Source organism: Bidens hawaiensis, unplaced genomic scaffold (genome assembly GCF_021521415.1).
Source record: "Bidens hawaiensis isolate Kalapana, Puna unplaced genomic scaffold, B.hawaiensis_p1.1 tig00005467_1, whole genome shotgun sequence".
NCBI classification, from domain to species: domain Eukaryota; kingdom Viridiplantae; phylum Streptophyta; class Magnoliopsida; order Asterales; family Asteraceae; genus Bidens; species Bidens hawaiensis.
Genome location: NW_027491349.1, coordinates 689,502 through 713,470, shown reverse-complemented (window position 1 = coordinate 713,470; position 23,969 = coordinate 689,502).

Genomic DNA, 23,969 nt, shown 5'->3' with positions numbered 1-23,969 from the left:
TATGACAAAACACGTGAATATTAATATGAATAAAAATGATACATGTTCAAATAAAAGTATTTCAAAAATAGATATTCATTCTTTAATATTTCAGACATAGTAAATCATTTTAATTTTTGTTTTCTAAACTATTTACGTGAAAAACAACGAAAATCCGATAAGAATTGAAGAAAAACCAACAAGGATTCGACTTTACCAAGTTGTCTGAGTTGGACTGACTAGCCTCGTTACCTTACCGAGTACCATATACTCTTCACGTACTCGCCCGCTAAACCGATTTTTACAACACTCAATATCATTTTAAAAAAAGTAATTACACTTTATATTCACTCAATGGTCCATAAGTTTTATTTTCTTACTACTTTTTTTTTAAGTTTCATGCATTTACGGCTATGGATAAAGTTTATAAAGTTTCACAGAACATCCATGGAAAAATTTTCAATTCATAAATTTGCTCAAAATGGTAAATTTAAACATTTATTTTTAACTAGTTTGAGGTCCGTGTATTACACGGGTAATTGTTGAAAATTTTAAACTTTGACCATTAAGTGAAATACAGTCAACAAATTAATCATATATTGTTAATACAATTACAATTAAATTAAAATTACATAAATTACATAACTAAGATTACACAAATATATTACAAATAGGTTAAAACTTTCTTTTACACTACATTCGTGATTGTATTAGCAGGTATACATTGTTTATCAAAAATCAAAATTTTTAGTTCATGTCTACTTGCAACTCTTAATAAAGTAACATATATGCATGCTTGTAACTCTTGATATAGTATATATAGTTGTCTGTGTGACAAAAAATGTTCTCCAAGTAAATACCTACTATAGATAAATGATAATATATATCCATGATAGTAACAAAAAAAATATTCATACACATAATATATCATAGCTTTTAATCAATTAATATGATGTCATTTGAGAACATCTCCTCATGTTTATTAAAAAAAACATGATTATCCAAAAACCATATATCTTAACTTTAATGATATAATTATCCTTAGAATCTTTACAATTTGAAATTGATTGATCATGATAAATTTGTTGTCATTAATATTCTGTGTATGACAAATTATTAATTGACTTTATATTTACAATTAAAAATTGTATAATCAAGCAACATAAAAACCAAAAATTTAAATATAACAAAATGATTTATTTATTTCATATGAAAGTAATTTCCAGGAAAATGAAAAATAAATACTAAAATTTAAACCATGTTCAAATAGTAGTGATTATTCTGAGTTAAAAGAATATTAGAAGAGTTAAGTTGCATAAAATGAATGTAGTGATTCTTATTTATAATCGTTGAAAGTAGGGCTGCCACTTTTACCCGTAACATGAAACACAACCCAAGAAAACCCGTACCTGAACCCAAACTAACCTGACCTGATAAACTCAAATCCAAGAAAATACTAACCCGAACCTGAACCGAAGTAATTCGGTTTGGTTATTGGGTCCGAATTCTAGGTTTTGGGTCAACCCGAAAACTTTTAGTTTTAAAATCATATGTATTTTTAGGTATTAAAGGCTAAGCCTTAGCCGCTGACGTTATCAGAATTTAGTTTAAGTCGATTGTTCTTATTCCACATATTATGCATCGAATGTTTATTGTTTATTATTTTGAACATAAACCATAATTAACACTTCAAAAATTCACTAATCGTCTGTTGTCAATCCATATGAAGAATACTTATTATATGTAGTAATGGATTTAGTTGGAATAAACCAATAATTTTAATGTCATATATTGAAATAACTTAAAAGATAATGATCATATATAAAAATTAGTTGAAAAAAAAGGTGAGTAAGGCTATGCTATTGACAATTGTCAAAAAATGGTAGGTTTTTATTAGAATAGATAGATTTTCAATTTAAATAGCTTTGTGGCAATATTTGGGCCCACAATGAACTTGATAACTTGCGATAACCATCTCCATTTGTTTTGTCATATTTGGATTAGGGCCGTCCAAACCGCTCGTCGCTCGAACTCGCTCGCCGTGTAACACCACGTCCCTAACCCTCTTAATTTAAGATTAAAAATACTAACTTAAGAAGTACAGGGACCAAAGTGCAAATTCTGAAAATCTGTTCCCATCGCGATACGCGACGGGGTAACAATCAACCCACCGCGTAATGCGATGAGCTTGGTGAGTCACCGGACACATGTTGAAACCGTGTCGACACGTGGCACAATATGACAGGCCACGTGTCATCACCGCATAAGGCGGTGTGAAATGGCGGCGTCGCGATACGCGACGGGCCACAAGGGACCTATCTCGTATCGCGATAGGGTCCAAAAACGGCTATAATATGGGAGGATGGGTATGAACCCCATTCATCCCAAACTCAACTTCATTTTCACATAGTTAACCTAGGGAGGCGTGCCCAATAGCCGTGACGAGCCGACGTGCCATTTTCTCGTAATACGTGCAAGAAACGAAGTTGGAATTAAGCTAGCAATCACATAAGCGAGCAGATCAAGCCCTGTCTTATCGTGTTATCAATCTAAGCATCCGAACTAAGGTTAATATCATTCACAGTCGATCAATCAATCAGTCAAGGTTTACAACACCGTCGGTACAGGTGAATACGTCAACCTTTTTAATCAGTCAAAACATATTTATACTCAATGAGACGAACGAGAGTTTGTCTTAACGAGTCAATCAATGTTTACATGAGATAATGAAATCTCTAAAACATTATAATACAAAGTAGAGAATAATATCAACTCAGACCGAATACGCATGTATCTGGATCCAAACATAACTGTTAAAGCTCAATCAATTAATCAAAGGCAATGAAGCCACGAGCTTAAACGGTCATGACCAGTTCTCAGTTTAGGGCCGTTTGGCTCGGGGAATACCGTTGTGTGTGTAGGGCAGTGGTACATATACCGGAAGTAGAAATGCTTCCGCTGAGATTGTCAAGAAAACTACATTTGTATTATATTGTCATTCAAAATGTTTTATTGAGTCATACGTGTTCACCAGCATATAGCTGACGTATTTTTCCAACCCATTGCAGGTAAATAAGCATAAGTAGCATTAACAAGGATTGGAGTCTTAATGAAGATAGAAGCGCGTACAAGATGGCTCCATTTTTTATATAAAATCCTTGTAATACGAAAACATACCTTTTGTAAACTAATACTCGGGTATTTAATTCCCGAGTAAATTTTCAATGTAAATTATTATTATATTCAACTTAAAGTCTTCCGCTAAAATTAACCCATAAACTCTGATATATTTACAAAACAGGTACCAACTTGTGGTCACACGCTTAGGCCCTAAGTCGGGGTGTGACACGCCGCTCGTTCGAAAATTTCTCGGAAAATGCTCACTCGTTTTTCCGCTCGATTGAAAACGAGCCGCTCTGCTCGGTTCGATTTGCAAACGAGCCAAGAAACGAGCAAAGGCCTGCTCGGTTCGGTTCGGATCGAATATTTTTAATTTATTTTATATATAATCATATATGAAAAAAAATATATAAATATATAGACAAAAAACATAAATATAAGCTTACAATTATTTTTACCCATTTAAATTTTTCATATTCCGTCAACTTTATTGTTTTATTTGTTCGATTCAAGTTTTTAGAATACTTACATTATCATTATATCTCATTTCAAACTTATTTTTAATAAAAATTTACAATATATTACACGTTTGTCTAAAAAATACTAATTTATTTATAAAATATATTATTTACAACCTTCAAATATGTTTATTATTGAAAATTTTAAAGTGAAAAATAAATAAATAATGCTCGAAATCGCTCGATGTTCGATCGAAAAATGCTCAATTCGATTTTGGCTCGTTTCGGTTTTCGCTCGGTTCGAATTTCAGCCGTTCGGTTCGGTTCGGTTGGAAACGGGCCAAGCAACGAGCAAGTCTTCGCTTGGTTCGGCTCGGCTCGTGAACAGCCCTAATTTGGATGTACCCTGGGCCGGAGTAACGATCACGAGCCCATCTCCGTATTTAATGCAATGGCATTTATATTTACTTAATTAGAATTTTTACAATTATTATAATTATAATTTGAAAATTTGGACCGGTCATACGAGAAACCTAGAAGGGGCTGGATGTTAATTTTGCACTAAAGGTGCATCGGAATCGGGCCCACTCACAGTGTTTAATTTAGATGTGCTCACTCTAAGAGCATTTACATTCAGTTATTTACCATATATGCATATACCATTTCGATTTAGACCTAAAAAATCATTGAGTCGGCCCTGTAATGTGGCGGTGCTAACATGTCTCGACCCATTTAACTTTTGATTTACATGTATAGTCTCTATACATTGTGGGATTTTCGGCAATTGGTGTTAATAATGAAGATGATTAAATAAACTGAACTAAGGAGGCAGAATTAATTTCTCTTGGTGTCTGCTGGTAGCCTGCGAGATGACCACACATAACTGAAAAACATTTGCATGGCTCGACCCTACTCATGGTCCAATCTGTTTCTTTGGATTCGCTAAGATTTGACTACGATTGTCTTGTCTAATAAACCAATCTTTTTTTATTATTATTTATCTTTGAAAAATAATAATATTTAAAGTAAAACGAAACCACTATAAATGAATGAATGATTGATAGCTTGATACATTTACGTAACATCCTAGATCATGTGATATACTGAAATAGGAGTCCCTGCTCTTCTTATATACATGTCATCTAAATTGGACGGGTTTAAATTAAAAAACAAAAATAAATATTACAAATTCAAGAAGCTATTATTACAAAGGAGAACCACTTAGTTGTCATGAGATTCAGTTTAATCTAATTATCAGTGAAGTGAAAACTATAATGTATATAACCATGAACACGTTATAAGTATAATATGAACTATGATGTACTCGTCAATTATAGATAGTGTATCATCAGTGCCTACAAGTGATGTATTTATCGACGAGTATAGTAAAATGTACTTAGAATATTATCGTTGCTTGAAATTGTCATGACACGGTTTTCTAATCTAATTCTAAAGTCTAAACTAAGTATGTTGTAAAAAAAGTACATTTTTTTTGTCACATGTCATTCTCTGTTACATTTTCACCCTTGACCCCATCATTAGTAGGGTAGGGTTTGCTATTCAGAAGGGGGGTAGCGGCGCAGCTTGTTGCCCGTTTATCTGCCGTTAGTCTGTAATTGTCTATGTAATAGTCCTACAAACTTATTTGGGAATTCTGAAATGGTTTTCATACACACACATATTATATATTGTGTTGATGTTCATTCGAGGTTAACATTTAACCTACAACATTTTTAAATAAGATCGATACTAGTTTAGTTTAGACCATAAATTAGAGGTTTGTCTGAATATATGGCAATTAAGAAACATTAGTCTTATATATAACTAATTAGTTAAAACAAAAGAAGATGAAAGAAACCATTAAAATCAAGTAAAATTTATATTCACTTTACGTGTTTCTCAACATCTGTCTTTAAATAACTAAGTAGACAAACTATAGTGGATATAATTCCATGGTTTTAAAGTAGATTGCCTTTGTTGTAATATATATGGTGTTGGACTTTTCCGTTATGCAACTTTTATCCCTAAACAAAAACAAACAAATATATGCTTACATAAATCATTGCCATTAGTAAACCATATGGTTGCCACTTTTTTTCAATTAGTGATTTTAAGTATAAACAATAATGTAATTGGTCAATTATTTGTTGGGGGGAAACTTGTGGTCCTGTGAAGAAGGGTATCTTTGTATTGTTCACAATCACAGCTTTACAGTGAACCACATTATTTACACAAATTGTACCAAGGTACAACTGGTAAAGCACAAAGAGACCCTTTGGCCTTTGGGTGTGTGCAGATGAGTTGAAAGTGACAAGACTAAATAGTAAATAACAAATATTTGGTATCAAAAATGGTAAAACTCCCACAATGGTATAAAAGGTACTAAAACAAGGAGCTATTGACTAAATAGTAATAGGGGGCAAATAAGGGTAAAAATATATAACATTTAGGGTTGGATTTTCTGTTTGGAACAATTTACTTGGTGTTATATGATGATACAATTTTATATAGAGGAAACCAAATCTGATATTTGGTGTTTTGTTTGATTTCTTGGCTGCATGTAATTTACCACTTTTTCTTTAATGTTCCTCAACATGGGGAGAAGACAAAGTGACTATAATCGAATGTTGGAACTTACCTAGAATCTAAACTAACAAGGTTGTATGGTAAGTTGTTAGCTGATTTGGATTCTTAAAAGCAAATCCTGTTTTTCTTGGTTATTTGTAGAAATAGAATATTTAATAGTCAATAGCTCCTTGTTTATACATGAAAAGTTTATTGATGACTTATTTACAAACAAAAGAAAACAACATTAAAAAAAGTCAACAATTTTTATATTCGTTTTTTTAACAGTAGGTGTTTGATTTTATTAAAATACATGTGCCAAAAGGATCATTGCATATCAACACATAGGATTTTCTCATAAAAATAAGAAATAAATAAATAAATAAGCAGGTGGACACTAGAATACCTTAAAAGCTTTCTTGAGTTTTGAAGATTTTGTATTCGGACTAGATCCAAATTTACATATGAACATAGAGTTAGTAAAGTATGAAGTCTATAACTTTGTTATTCCATTTTTTGTTATAAGATATTAAAACAACAGATTATTATATATTCTTTTTATAAAGTATGTAAGTGTAAATAAGATACTTGAATACAATCACCAACTAGATCAAACTACACCACTAAGAAATTTCAAACAAGTACCAGTAGATGTGTATTCTATGAGTTGAGTATTTCGTACTTAAAAAAAGTTTTTTGAAGCCGAGGATCTTGACAAGAGTAGTCTCTCTTTATGTTGATGATGCTTTTTATTTAGCATTAGTTTAGAACCCGTGCATATACAATACATGTTAAAAGATTACTAGTACATAAATTCTAAAATTTTCATATAAATCTTATAGATGGAAAATGTTTTATATACAATAACGATTTAATAAAAAGGGTTTAGAAATATAAATGGGTTTTATTATTTAATGTAATTTGAGTTCTATTTGATATTTGGTTGAAAACAAATAAGATAAGAGATAATTTATTAATTTATTAACGATTAATCTTCATGTAATGTTGTAGGATAATTCAAAACATTTTCTATATTAAACACGAGGCATTTGTTTTTAAAACAGACAATTAACTACGTACTTCGTGCAAGGTGTTTCAATGGCAAAATATTATTGCCAGCTTGCTTAACCCAGCCGTACAGATCCTTAAACGCCTCTAAGTTATCTCTATTTATGGAGAAAACTCACCCGCCTGAAGGCCCATTTGTGACAAAACCCGAACGCCCTCAGAATTGAATTGGAGATCACAAAAATTCTGGTCTTCCTTCGTTGAGCCACCCATGTTCTCCCCAAAGTGTTGTAAGTGGAAATCGAACCATAGTCTCCATTAAAAAAAAGTACCAAACCAATGTTGTTGAGACCGGACCGGCCGGTCAAACCGGTTCAACCTGGATTCGGTCCACCGACCGGTCCGGTTCACCCAGTTCGCTCGGCAGTCAGAGAATCGGCCGGTTCGAACCGGTTCGGCCGGTCGGTCCGGAAAACCGGACCGGTTGAACCGGTTTGTATGAAAAAAAATATTTTTTTTGAAAAATCATTTTTTAAGCTTGACCCGTCATTTTTTGACCAAATTTGTTCGGCCGGTCCGACCGGTTGAACTGGTGAACCGGTAGGCTGTCCGGTTCGGTGTCCGGTCCGGTTATGAAAACATTGAAAAAAACTCAGGCATTCTACCACTACACCAAATTGGAAAGGACTTTAAACACGAGTTTTTTGATTACTTAATAAATTGTTATAGTTTTATTTGGTACATAACTTCGGAATTACTTCTAATGGATAAGTTTTCTATATATTTTTACTAGCTTTTAACCCGTGTATTACACAATATTTATCAAATGATCGAAATTTAGGTATTTAATCATATGTAATTTAGGAATTTTCTATTTTCTTTTGAATTTATATATTATCACACACACTTCAAATGTCACACATTTAAATTTTACATTTTCTTGAGATTGAAATAATATTTTAAGATGACGTAAAATCAAATGTTGCTGATTACCTAAACATATTAAAGATGTTTTATATAATCAATACGAATGTAAGTTAAATAGTGTTATACATATTGTAAATTTATAAATATTGTATTTATCCAACAAAATTTGAACTATATACATAATTAAATATCTATTAAAAGCATAGGTCAATAATTATTATACAATTATTGTTTCGTAAATCATTATTTAACTAATTTAATAATTCATTGCTTGATATTAAACTTATTATAGATATTAAATAGTTTATAATTTTTAAAAAAATCATGGTCAAAACCTTTTATATCTAATAGTAAAATTAGATGTAATGGATTTATAAAAGTTAACGTGATTTAAATTACATTAAATACCATTTTTTATATATGTTACAACTAATGGGTCATACTAGAGGTGCACAAAAGACCCGACCCCGGAACCAGAACTGAAAAAAACACCCGAAACCGGGATTTTGTATACCGGGGTTGTTAGTACCCTAACTCGTACCTGACCCTACCCGTGGGGTACAGATAGGATATGCATTTCATTACCAAAACCCGTACTCGGACCCGGTCCCGGTTTGTACCCGGTTATACCCGAAAACCCTAACCGATTCCATACCCGAACCGGGTTTTACAAATACCCGGAACCGGGTTTTTCAAATATCCGATACTACCCGAAAAAATACCTAGAAAAATAGTCCTAAAAGGTGCAACCCCTTAAAAAATCCAATATATATCCGAAAAATACCTGAAAACCCCGAAAATTGGGTTTTTTCAATACCCGAAAATAAAGTATTCAAATACCCGGTTTTAAAATTACATGTTCTATACCCGAACCAAATACATAGGTATGGTTTTTAGAGACGATACCCATACCCGAACCTGACCCGGGTATTGATAATACCCAATTTTCTAATAACCGATCATACCCGAACTGGGTTCCATATACGAACCTGGGTATTTGAAAAACCCGATTTGTGCACCTCTGGGTCATACCAATTAAACTCATGACCAATGTATAGTATGGATTAAGGAGATGAGAGATTAGAAAATATAAGAGAAATTAAAGTTAGGATTAAATGTGGTTTGAATCCATCATTTTCATTATTTTTGTTTGTTAGTATAGGTAGAGATAGATAGATAGATATGTTTGGCAACTTTAATGTTTTAAGTTAAATCTTTTTTTTGAATAATCTTTGTGATAAACACAAGGTTTTACTTAAAAGTGTCCAACGAAAATTCTGGGCCCGAGTTTTATTAAAATTTTACAAAATTAAATTGGACATTTTTGAAGACTATACACTCTCTGTGGGCTTAGAAGCCCTCAATAAAATGTATTTAGTAAAATTTGGGCTTTCTCGTTTATTATGTCGCGTTGTCGCCGTTCATAAAATGCAATCAATAGTTTTATTAATACACGCATTTAGAGGTGAAAAAAAACCCGAACCCGGAACCGGACCCGAAATAAAGACCTGGAATCGGTTTTCTAATACATGGATTTTTAATATCAGAACCCAAACCCCGACCCTACCCGTAGAGTATGGATAAGGTATGCATTTCGGTACTAAAACTCAAACCCGAATCGGACCCGATTTGTACCAGGTAATACCCGAAAACCCGAACCTGTTCCATACCCAGAACCAGGTTTTTTCAATACCAAGAACCGGATTTTTCAAATACCCAATGTATGCCCGAAAAATACTTTAAAAATACTTGAAAAATACCCTTAAAAGTTAAAAGTGCAAACTTTTAAAAATTTCAATCTATACTCGAAAAAACCCAAAAATAGGGTTTTCAATACCCGATTAACAGAGTATTCAAATACCCGGTTTTTGAATACCTGGTTCTATACCAATCTGAACCCGATGCATAGAGTATGGTTTTTAGAGACAATGCTCGGACCCGAACCCGCACGGGTATTACCAATACCCGATTTTCCAATACCCGGTCATGCCTGAACTCGGTTCCATAACCGAACCTGTGTATTTGAAAAACTCGATCATGCATTAAGTTTTTGAGAAACACGGATCCGTTCCCCAGTTATGGGTCCTGGATCCAATGAGTCCACATGGTAAAATACGATAACTATTAAAACAGTATGAGCACAACTTCCCAAAGTCCAATGACCGGAACCTGCAAAACAGATACCGTGAGTCTCTTTACAGAAAGGACAAGGTGGGGGGTCTTCCTGTAACCACCATCCGGCGTGAGAATCAGTAACGTTCGTAGTGAAGAAAGTGCTGAAGTAAAGTAGACTAAGTATGGTCAGAATACCAGTAAGTGAGTGTGAATGAATACCTCATGCCAGTTGACAAGGTATTTATAGCCGAAAAAGGTAGGAAGGTGATTGAGCCAGCTGTCCTCTTCTAGAAGATCTTAATAACCGCCTGGACGCGTGTCACACCCCGACTTTAGGGCCTAGGCGTGTGACCACAAGTTGGTACCTATTTTGTAAATATATCAGAGTTTATGGGTTAATTTTAGCGGAAGACTTTAGGTTGAATATAATATTAATTTACATTGAAAATTTACTCGGGAATTAAATACCCGAGTATTAGTTTACAAAAGATGTTTTCATATTACAAGGATTTTATATAAAAAACGGAGCCATCTTGTACGCGCTTCTATCTTCAATAAGACTCCAATCCTTGTTACGCTACTTATGCTTAATTACCTGTAATGGGTTGGAAAAATACGTCAGCTATATGCTGGTGAACACGTATGACTCAATAAAACATTTGAATGACAATATAATACAAATATAGTTTTCTCTACAAGCTCAGCATAATCATTTCTACTTCTGGTCTATGTACCACTGCCCTACACACACAATTGTTCCCGAGCCACGTAGCCCTTTCCGGGAGACTGGTTATGACCATTAACCCGCGGCCACGTAGCCTTAGAATGATTAGGCTGACTGGTTATGTTTGGATCCAGACACATGTGTATTCTGTCTGAGTTGACTTTATTTTCTACTTTGTATCATAAAGTTTTAGAGATTGCATGATCTCATGTAGACATTGATTGACTCGCTAAGACAAACACCCGTTCGTCTCATTGAGTATAATATGTTTTGACTGATTAAAAAGGTTAACGTATTCACCTGTACTGTCGGTGTTGTAAACCTCGATTGATTGATTGATTGACTGTGAATGATATTTAACCTATACATAAATAGGTTCGTATGAATGTTTTGAATGATGTTAAGCTATGATTGTAAGTTTAACCTTGAAATCGTTTATCTTTGATTGTGAATGAAAACACTTGTTTTATGTGACGTTTGATATAACATGCTTTGGCCTAATAGGTTCTATTACGTTGGTAAGTTTCTCCAGGTAAGTAAACGGGTCCCTCGGTTGATTGGGATTTATTTGAATTACTTTTCCGTAGGCAAGAAACTTACTACTAGTGATATTCCCCTTCCAGTTACTACATGCCCGTCAAATATATATTTCGTTTAACATTACTTCGTCATGAAGTAACGTTTATGAAAACTTGATTGTGAATGAATGTTTGTAAAATACGATCAAGGTTAAATGCCATAGCCTCGATTGATAGTCTAAGCTATAATTCAAATAACTTAAACATAACTCCTACCTTAGATTGGATGCTTAGAATGATAACACGATAAGGCAGGACTTGATCTACTCGCTTATGTGATTGCTAGCTTAATTCCAACATCGTTTCTTGCACGTATTACGAGAAAACTGAACGTCGGCTTGCTACGGCGATAGAGCACGCTTTCCAATGATATGTGTGTATAAAGGAAGGTGTTTTTCGGATGATCTAAGCTCATGCCCGTCACCCCACTTTTATAGCCAATTTTCGTCCCCATCGCGGTACCGCGGTGCCGCAAAAAGACGCCGCCTTATGCGGTGGTGACACGTGGCCTGTCACAACGTGCCACGTGTTGACACGTTGTTGGACACGTGTCCACTGACTCAACAACCCCATCGCGCTACGCGATGGGTTTAATTGTTATCCCTACTGCGACGGGAGAAAATTTTTATAATTGTCATTTTTGGTCCCTGTACTTTCAAAGTTAGTATATTTAAGCTTAAATTAAGAGGGTTAGGAACGTGGTGTTACAACGCGTGCCCTCTTATGATAGGTTGAGCTATACGTCCCATGTGCATGGGTGTAACAACCTGGACACGCGTCACATAATGATAGGACGAATCGCACCCTGGTCATGTGCATGGTTATAACAAACTGGCCAGGTGTCCTTCTTTCATGGGTGGGCAGGTCACTTACTCCTCAAGTAACAATCGTGGACGTTCTTCTAGAGTGTAGTTAGTTATTGACAGCTATCTAATTGGCATTGCCCTCCGGTCATATTGGCGGACCAATGTCTTGTCCTGCGGATGACTTCTGAGGATGCCTAGATGTTTCCGTGCGTGGTATGAAGACGTTCTTCCTCTTCCGTGATATGCGGGTGATCCATATGTCTCGCGGGTGATATGTGAGAGGCTCCTTTATGACCCGCGGGTAGTACTTAAGGGTATTTGGGTCTTTTTGGTACCCTACCTCTATAAGTCCCCCCAGTCCAGTGTTTCTTCCGTGTGAAGTCTTTATGCGGGTGAAATTCTGGACTTGGTGTATTTCGGGGGTTTTTGGATTTTGAAGTTAGGTAGAAAATATCTTCTGTTGGTATAGATAATCAAGAAAAAGGACAAGTTGACCACTCGAAGGCGTGTGAACAGATGATGGGACGTTTATGCCGGCTGTCAATGTACCCGACTGCGCCGCTTTTCTCGTTTTCGAATTTCCCGCGTGACGTGGCGATTGGTGATTAGGCTATGAGTTTCTCTCTCCACTGTTCATATCCCTTCGCATTAATTGCGATGGGTATAAAAGGAAGAGAAATATTCTAATCGAATTTTTATCGCCTTTATTTTCTAATTTCCTTCTTTGCTTTCTCTCTGATAAAGCATTGAACTTTTTCCTATATCCTTCTACCGAATTCTTCTGCAATGTCGAACGTTCAGACCGAAGTTGACGAGGTAGAAATTTCATGGGACTACTCGGAACATTACTTCGTCATGAAGTAACGTTTATGAAAACTTGATTGTGAATGAATGTTTGTAAAATACGATCAAGGTTAAAGGCCATAGCCTCGATTGATAGTCTAAGCTATAATTCAAATAACTTAAACATAACTCCTACCTTAGATTGGATGCTTAGAATGATAACACGATAAGGCAGGACTTGATCTACTCGCTTATGTGATTGCTAGCTTAATTCCAACTTCGTTTCTTGCACGTATTACGAGAAAACTGCACGTCGGCTTGCTACGGCGAAAGAGCACGCTTTCCAATGATAAGTTTGTGTAAAGGAAGGTGTTTTTGGGATGATCTGAGCTCATGTCCGTCACCCCACTTTTAAAGCCAATTTTTGTCCCCATCGCGGTACGCGATGGGTTCCTTGTGCCCTATCGCGTACCGCGGTGCCGCAAAAAGACGCAGCCTTATGCGGTGGTGACACGTGGCCTGTCACAACGTGCCACGTGTTGACATGTTGTTGGACACGTGTCCACCGACTCAGCAACCCCATCGCGCTACACGATGGGTTTAATTGTTATCCCGTCGCGTACCGCGACGGGAGAAGATTTTTATAATTTTCATTTTTGGTCCCTGTACTTTCAAAGTTAGTATATTTAAGCTTAAATTAAGAGGGTTAGGAACGTGGTGTTACATCCTCCCCACCTTTTGAATAATGTCGTCCTCGAGATTTATTGGAATAGATTGGGATACTTTTTCTTCATTTCTGACTCGAGTTCCCACGTATACTCGGGTCCTCGTCTTGAATCCCATTTGACTTTCACGAGCTTGAGTCGTTTGTGTTTGAGAAACTTGATCATGCTATCTTCTATGTGAATAGGTTGTTCCACAAACTTAAACTTCTCATTGATCTTAACATCTTTCAATGGCATAGCAAGGGTTTCGTCGGCTAAACACTTGCGCAGATTAGATTTGTGAAATATGTCATGAATTCCTTTCATCTCATTGGGTAACTCTAGCCGATAAGCAACTGGTCCAATTCTTTCAAGTATCTTGAATGGTCCAACGAATCTTGGACTCAGTTTTCCTTTCTTCCCGAATCTTACCACACCTTTCCAAGGCGACACTTTCAATAAAACTCTATCGCCTTCTTTAAACTCTAATGGTTTGCGACGAACGTCCGCATAGCTCTTTTGTCTATTTCTTGCCGTCTTTAATCGTTCTCGGATTTGTATAACTTGATCAGTGGTTCTTTGAACAATTTCAGGTCCTGACAACTGACTATCACCTGTTTCTGACCAACATACAGGTGTTCTACACTTACGCCCATACAATGCTTCAAATGGTGCTGCTTGGATACTCGTATGATAGCTGTTGTTGTACGAGAATTCCATTAGCGCAAGATGAGTGTCCCAATTTCCTCCTAAGTAGATAACACAGGCACGAAGCATATCTTCCAAGGTTTGAATTGTTCGTTCACTTTGGACATCAGTTTGGGGATGATAAACAGTACTTAGGTTTAATCGAGTCCCCATAGCCTTTTGAAAACTTGACCAAAAATTTAAAGTGAAACGACTATCTGTATCGGATATGATGGATAGCGGCACACCATGTAAGGATACTATGCTTTCGACGTATAAGTGTGCTAACTTATCCATACTATACGTTTCTTGAATTGGAATAAAATGGGCAGACTTGGTAAGTCTATCTACAATAACCCAGATTGCATCATTTTGGCGTGAAGTTTTCGGTAACTTCATGATGAAATCCATAGTTATCATATCCCATTTCCATATCTGGATTTCCGTTTGTTGTAGTAATCCTAACGGCTTTTGATGTTTAGCTTTCACTTTTGAACACGTCAGGCATTTAGCTACATACAAAGCAATGTCTTTCTTCATCCCGATCCACCAATAATCATCTTTTAGATTATGATACATCTTGTCGCTTCCCAGATGCATCATGTACTTTGACTTGTGAGCTTCTTCTAAAATTTTATCTCTTAGACTTCCGATCATCGGTACCAAATCCTTGTACCGAGTCTAAGTATTTCATCACTTCCTTTAACTAGTTGATCGATTGTACCATTCTCTTTTTCAGCTTTAATATTTCCCTCTTCTAGTGCCAACTTCTGAACTTCTTTAATTTGGCTTGCTAGATCGACTTTAAGTTCCAATCTAAGAGCTAGAACTCTCTTTGGTTTCTCATGTTCTTTTCTACTTAAGGCGTCAGCAACAACATTTGCCTTTCCTTCATGATATATGATCTCACAGTCATAGTCATTAAGTGTTTCCATTCAACGCCTTTGCCTCATATTCAATTCCTTTTGATCGAATATATGCTTCAGACTTTTGTGATCAGTATATACCGTGAATCTTACACCATACAAGTAATGTCGCCATAATTTCAACGCGAAGATTATAGCACCCAATTCAAGGTCGTGTGTGGTGTAATTCTTTTCATGAGTTTTCAATTGTCTAGAAGCATATGCAATCACTTTCTTTTCTTGCATCAAAACACTTCCCATTCCCGTGTGCGAAGCATCACAGTAAATGATAAAGTTTTCTAGCCCTTCTGGCAAAGCCAGAATCGGTGCATTAGTTAACTCTTGTTTTAGTGTTTCGAATGCTTCCTCTTGCTTCTGTCCCCATTTAAACTTAATTGCTTTTCTTGTAAATGAAGTTAATGGGATAGCTATTCGAGAGAAATATTGAATGAATCTTCTATAGTATCCGGCTAAGCCTAGAAAACTTCGGACTTGAGTCGGTGTCTTTGGTTTCTCCCATTTGGTTATAGCCTCAATCTTTGCTGGGTCTACTTGAATACCCTTCTCATTTATAACATGACCAAGAAATTGTACTTCGGACAACCAAAATTCACATTTCGAGAATTTGGCGTATAATTTCTCGTTCCTTAGGGTTTCAAGTATGATCTTAAGATGAACTTGATAATCGTCTTTGGATTTTGAATAAACAAGGATGTCATCGATGAAAACAATAACAAACTTGTCCAAATATGGCTTGCAAATCCGATTCATCATGTCCATAAAAGCTACCGGAGCATTAGTGAGTCCAAAAGGCATCACGGTGAACTCATAATGTCCGTATCGGGTTCTATATGCTGTCTTTGGTATATCTTCTTCTTGTTCCTTCAATTGATGATAACCCGATCTTAGGTCAATCTCGGAAAAACAACTTGCTCCTTGAAGCTGATCGAACAAGTCGTCAATTCTTGGTAATGGATATTTGTTCTTGATCGTGACCTTGTTCAGTTCTCGGTAATCTATGAACATCCTCATCGATCCGTCCTTCTTCTTTACGAACAAAATTGGGGCTCCCCACGGTGAAGAACTCGGTCGTATAAATCCTTTCTCTACAATTCATCTAATTGTTTCTTCAGCTCCTTCATTTCTGTTGGTGCTAGACGATAAGGTGATTTGGCAATTGGTGATGTTTCTGGCACGAGGTCGATCTTAAATTCTACTTCTCTATCAGGCGGGGCTCCTGGTAGCTCATCAAGAAATACATCTTGAAATTCGGACACGATTGGCACTTCCTCCATCTTCTTTGGTTCGGGTTCTTTGGTTACATAGGCTATGAATGGGAGGCATCCTTTACCTATGTAATGACTTGCTTTGATTTTGGAAATGATTCCTACCTTTCCTCCTTCTTAGTCTCCGGTTATACGAATGGCTTTGTTATTGGGTGTTCGAATGTCGATGGCTCTATCGTTACATAGGATACGGGCTTGATTAAACGATAACCAGTCCATACCTAAAACTACATCAAAACCTGCCAATTTCATGGGTAACAATCGTACAGGTATGACGTGATTGGCTAAAGAATTGTGGCATTATCTAAAGCCTCGGTTATTCTACTTACATTACCATTAGCAGTCTCGACTTCATAATGTTTATCTAATTTAACTAAGGGCTCATTTAATAGACTACAAAATTTATAATCTATAAAGCTTTGGTTTGCACCCGAGTCAAAAAAAACTCTAGCATAAACATTATTTATAGTAAACGTACCGGTGATCACGTCCGGTATATCAGTTGCTGTCTGAGTGTCTAAAATAAAGACACGAGCGTTTCCTTTCTTGGCAGCGGACTTGCACCAACCGTCATCATTGTTGGTTTCTTTATGACCCGCGGGTAGTACTTAAGGGTATTTGGGTCTTTTTGGTACCCTACCTCTATAAGTCTCCCAAGTCCAGTGTTTCTTCCGTGTGAAGTCTTTATGCGGGTGAAATTCTGGACTTAGTGTATTTCGGGGGTTTTTGGATTTTGAAGTTTGGTAGAAAATATCTTCTGTTGGTATAGATAATCATGAAAAAGGACAAGTTGACCACTCACAGGCGTGTGAATAGATGATGGGACGTTTATGCCAGCTGTCAATGTACCCGACTGCGCCGCTTTTCTCTTTTTCGAATTTCCCGCGTGACGTGGCGATTGGTGATAAGGCGATGAGTTTCTCTCTCCACTGTTCATATCCCTTCGCATTAATTGCGATGGGTATAAAAGGAAGAGAAATATTCTAATCGAATTTTTATCGCCTTTATTTTCTAATTTCCTTCTTTGCTTTCTCTCTGATAAAGCATTGAACTTTTTCCTATATCCTTCTACTGAATTCTTCTGCAATGTCGAACGTTCAGACCGAAGTTGACGAGGTAGAATTTCATGGGACTACTCGGAACATTACTTCGTCATGAAGTAACGTTTATGAAAATTTGATTGTGAATGAATGTTTGTAAAATACGATCAAGGTTAAAGGCCATAGCCTCGATTGATAGTCTAAGCTATAATTCAAATAACTTAAACATAACTCCTACCTTAGATTGGATGCTTAGAATGATAACACGATAAGGCAGGACTTGATCTACTCGCTTATGTGATTGCTAGCTTAATTCCAACTTCGTTTCTTGCACGTATTACGAGAAAACTGCACGTCGGCTTGCTACGGCGATAGAGCACGCTTTCCAATGATATGTGTGTGTAAAGGAAGGTGTTTTTGGGATGATCTGAGCTCATGCCCGTCGCCCCACCTTATAGCCAATTTTCGTCCCCATCGCGGTACGCGATGGTTTCCTTGTGCCCTATCGCGTACAGCGGCGCCGCAAAAAGACGCCGCCTTATGCGGTGGTGACACGTGGCCTGTCACAACGTGCCACGTGTTGACACGTTGTTGGACACGTGTCCACTGACTCAACAACCCCATCGCGCTACGCGATGGGTTTAATTGTTATCCCTACCGCGACGGGAGAAGATTTTTATAATTGTCATTTTTGGTCCCTGTACTTTCAAAGTTAGTATATTTAATCTTAAATTAAGAGGGTTAGGAACGTGGTGTTACAACGCGTCCCTCTTATGATAGGTTGAGCTATACGTCCCATGTGCATGGGTGTAACAACCTGGACACACGTCACCTAATGATAGGACGAATCGCACCCTGGTCATGTGCATGGTTATAACAAACTGGCCAGGTGTCCTTCTTTCATTGGTGGGCAGGTCACGTACTCCTCAAGTAACAATCGTGGACGTTCTTCTAGAGTGTATTTAGTTATTGACAGCTGTATAACTGGCATTGCCCTCCGGTCATATTGGCGGACCAATGTCTTGTCCTGCGGATGACTTCTGAGGATGCCCAGATGTTTCCACGCGTGGTATGAGGACGTTCTTCCTCTTCCGTGATATGCGGGTGATCTACATGTCCCGCTGGTGATATGTGAGAGGCTCATTTATGACCCGCGGGTAGTACTTATGGGTATTTGAGTCTTTTTGGTACCCTACCTCTATAAGTCCCCCCAGTCCAGTGTTTCTTCCGTGTGAAGTCTTTATGCGGGTGAAATTCTGGACTTGGTGTATTTCGGGGGTTTTTGGATTTTGAAGTTAGGTAGAAAATATCTTCTGTTGGTATAGATAATCATGAAAAAGGACAAATTGACCACTCGCAGGCGTGTGAACAGATGATGGGACGTTTATGCCGGCTGTCAATGTACCCGACTGCGCTGCTTTTCTCTTTTTCGAATTTCCCGCGTGACGTGGCGATTGGTGATTAGGCGATGAGTTTCTCTCTCCACTGTTCATATCCCTTCGCGTTAATTGCGATGGGTATAAAAGGAAGAGAAATCTTCTAATCGAATTTTTATCGCCTTTATTTTCTAATTTTCTTCTTTGCTTTCTCTCTGATAAAGCATTGATATTTTTCCTATATCCTTCTACCGAATTCTTCTGCAATGTCGAACGTTTAGACCGAAGTTGACGAGGTAGAAATTTCATGGGACTACTCGGAATATGAGAGACTGTTAGAGACGTACGGCATTCCATCAGAGTGGGAGCCGGAGTTTCCTTCTCCGGGCTCTATAGCCAGTTTATCTCCTCCTGGTAAAATGGCTATTTATGCTGATTATTTCACCTGTGGAAATTTTCGTCTTCCTTTGACGAAATTCTTTGTGAAGGTATTAACTGCCTACGGGATTCATTTATCCCAGTTACACCCACGTACTTTAATGCGAATTCGCCATTACGAATTTTTATGTATAGCACGTGACCTGGTACCGCATGTTGATCGTTTTCCGGTTTTCTACCGTCTTGCCTTCCGTGATGGTTGGTGTACTTGTCAAGGATTTCCCGACCGAAGTATTGGATAAGAGGTTGAGAAGGTGTCAACCGATTGGCGCAGTAAATTTTTTTTGATTTCTGAGGACGTGGTACCTATCTCCATGGTCCGCCGTCCGGTTAATTCTCATCTTCCGGACGTTGTTACGGCTGCCCATGAGGGGCGTGATTGGTTTCTCACTCTAATGGCGAAACCAACACCGATGCGGGCACTACCTGAGGAAGCCCTGGTGTGGGCAGGTATGAGCCGTTTATGGGCTTCTGAGTTTATGGAGCCCATCTTTGTTGACTTATATGAACGTAAGTTACCCCTACTGTTCTCTCTTCTTCTTTGAAGTTTTTTATGATTAAATCCTTATTTTTTCAGGTCGAGGTTTTATGGTCAACGCCATTTTTGAGGATAGAGGTTGTGTCCGACATAGCATTCAGGATGCCGGGGACCTACCTATTCTTGAGAAAACCAAGTCTCGTTTGCTTTTTCCAAAGAAGGTGCGAGCTGAGCCTATTGTATCGAACGCCACCTTTGAGACAGGTGCGTATGTTCTAAACCCTCATCCGCTTAATGCTATTACTTCTGACGGGACGATTGCCACTTTATTATCGAGTGATGATGATGGCGATGCCTTTGATTTTTCTACCTATCAAGAGGAGAGGGGGTCTAATGACGATGCACCTGAATCTTCTTCTGTCTCCCATTTATTGGCAGAATTAGAGAAGAAGAGAGCTTTTTTGGCTTTTCAATCAAGTCAAGCGGATACCAAGACTTCTGGTGCTAAGGCGGGACCTTCAAAGAAGAAACGAAAGCCCTATCATCCCAAGAAGCCACAGTACAGTCTTGCTGATCGCATTGACACGGTAGAAGGTATGAATTACCCTTGGGGTTTTTTACTATTTTTGGGCTGTTAGCTAAGTGTAGCTTTTGTGCAGATCCACTGATTCTACCAGAAGACGCATCTGAGAGGTTGCCTATTCCAACTCCTCAAATGGAAAGACAACATTCTCCTCTTCCAAAAAGGGAGGTAGAAAACCGGCCTTCTACTCCTCCAGATAATATTAACGTGGAAGGCCAACCGACCTCTCCTCCGACTGAGACCATAATAGACGAGAGGGTTGTAGGTTCCTGGACTGATCGTACACGGGATGTCGCTAACAACGCAGGTGCGGAATCCCTGCGTGGGTAGATACGAGTGTAGAGTATGTAGAGATCGAACACGAAAGCAATAAACCAACCACGTTATATTAATAACAACCACGTGACCCGAGGTCACTGTTACAGACTATGACACGAACACGTTCACTGAACAACTGAAACAAACCCTAAAACTTTCTACTTGTAAACTGTTCGCTGAACAGTATATAAACACGACAACTTCGCCACAGGCGAAGTTGTCAATAACTTCGCTGATTCAACAAGTTCGCCATAGCGAACTTGTTGACAACTTCGCGTTTTACATAACTAAACATAAACAAAACATAATTACATTACAGACTCGATTACAAATTGCTAGACTATGAACTACTGACACATGTACCAACAGACTCCCCCTTGGCAGTAGCTTCATATCTTGATCTTCAAATCTTGAGTCTTGTAACCTTTCATCTCTACGCGTGCGCCCCTTCTCTAACACATACCGACACCACCCGTTGATATTTCCTAGCTTGATCCTTCCAAGCAGGAATGTAGAAGATCTTCTTCTCGTTGAGCGCCTTCAGATCAGCCTTCGATAGATTAACAAGATGCATCGGGTCGTAAACCCGAAGTACTTCTTGTTCATCCTCATCTTCCATTATCGCCTCAGCTGTCTCGCAATCTACGTACCACCATTTTAGATCTTTGAGCACGTCCTTGGGCATGAACTTCATCGGTACTTCTTTAAGGCACCGGATCGGTTTGTATTTCATAACCATCCAAGGTTTTCCATCAACTCTCAGATCTCTATCCTTGTCTTCGACAAGTTTTCCTTTTTGTGGTTTCAGTAGCTCAAACTTTTTCTCTTTAACGCACTCTTTCCACACGATCTTCGCAATGATTCTAGCCATGTTATCTTCGCTTCTGTTTACCAATCCCAATCTGGCTAGATCTTTTACTTCACATTCTGACAGTGTGTTTAGAGATCTCAACTTTCTCTGGAAGTACTGAACGCCATCGTACCTCTTGATCACAAAGAGCCGTAGCTGCTCGTCGTATAACCAGCAGATAATACCTTTCTTGGCTTCCGCGTATCCCTTAATATTGTAACTTTTTCTGAACATCTTAGGGACCGCCGGCTTCTTCGTCTTTACGAACCAGTGGGCACAACCTTCCTTCCAGTTCGGTTGTTCCTCCCACTCAGCATCTTCCTCAGCATTCTCATCACCCAAACCTTTTCCGTCAACCTCCGGAATCTCATGTTCCACGGAGTTATCAACAATCTCACTTTCTTCTAATACGTTTTCAACTGTAATCTGTTCTCCAATCCTCTCAATCTCATCCACTGGCAGCACATCATCTTCCATCATAAACTCATCATCCTCCTCATCCAACTCTTTCAATGCATCTATCATGTCTTCAACATCATCATCATTATCAACTGCTACAACATCGTCACCAGCTGCATTTGTAGACTCCCCCTCAGTTGTGGAAGCCCCAAGAGCCTGAGAGGTTCTTGGCAGCTCACCACCTGCACCTTCTGGTGCATTGGGATCATCGTCATGATCTTCTCTTCGCTTAGTCCTCAACTCATCACCCCTACACGTCTTCTCCCCCTGAGATGCCAAGAATGCCTTGAAGGCATCTATAATTTTACCGTGTTCTACCAGGAGGGCTGCTTGTAGTCGATTGGATTCCACTAGGCTCTGAATGGTCTTTGTCTGATCAGCAACAATCCGCTCTAGTGAAATAATCCTCTTGGAATCTGAAGTAGGCGTTGGAGTTGGCGGGACATCAGCAGAAGTGACCGCAGGTGGTACACTTGGTAACCCTGCAGTAGAAGTGATTGTCGACTCCACAAATCGTGCAACTACCACCGGTGGATTAAGCGGTTGGGGTGGTAGGGACACAATTGCTGGCTCCGACGTCTCGACCGCTGTAACCTGTGCTGTAGTAGTAATAAGAGACGTACCAGACAAGGCAGGTGGAGCAAAACGTACTAGCCTTGAAGATTCTCCAGCTCCCGAACCTATACCTCTCTGTTCTCTTCTTGAACGTCTAAGCACAATCTGCACTGCCTCCTCTTCATCAACTTCTTCCTCATCCTCGTTTTCCGTTCTCGGTCTCTTTCCCGTAGTCCGTTCCCGAGACACCATAAGTCTTCTTGCCTCAGCAAACGTCTCGTCTAGATCAGAGTCAGCTACCGAAGTAGCTGCTCTGGTAACATCCATAAATTGAGGACCCGAGACATCCATATCAAACACACCATGTACGCCAAAGGCAGCATTAAGATCAACGTCTTCAGCAGTAGACACAGCATGAGATACAGTAGCTGGCACAGCAGCAGTTACGCCAAAGGCAGAGTTGGTTCAGGCGACGTTACGCTTAACTTCGCCTAGGCGAAGTTAAGCACAACTTCGCCGAATTCAACAACTTCGCCCGTAAGTTCAAAATCAGCCCTTTAAGTTTGAATAATCTTGCAGTTAACATTAGAAGTTTCCAAAAAGAGTTAAACAAAAATGATCATGTCCAAGTAACCAGTTTTATAATAACACAACTATAAAAATAGAAAAACTTATAAAAATTTTAACGAAATAAGGGATCAAATTTCAGTCTAGTTAGGAACCACTACGTTTTAGAAAAGATCCCAACAGGAATCATACTAACTATGTGACTGTCACTTGGATCCGTGTTTAGCTGTGTTATGACATAGAGAAACAGGTTGCAAGCATGTAAATAACTTAAATGGTTTTCATCGTTTCTGTGATACGGATTAAGGTTCAGTTAAGCTCAAAATTTTAAGTTGGCAACAACTCAGAGATAATGATGTCTTCTATCTATTCTCAAAGCGTATTTGGCTATACCCAAGTCATCCCGAGTTGACTTCGACCCATAGTGTCTGATTAACTTGTATATACTCGTTGTCAGCTTCCCGTTCTCTTCTTACTCCAGACATGAGAAGTCTTGATTGTTATTATGTCTCATAAGTACTAAAAATATACATTTTTTTTTTTTTTTTTTTTTTTTGTAACCAAACATTCTTATTGACTTCGGAGTACTAAACTACTGCAAGTCCCGAATCTGGATCACTGCAGTGTCTTGACATGCTTTCCTCACGGGAATCAGAACAC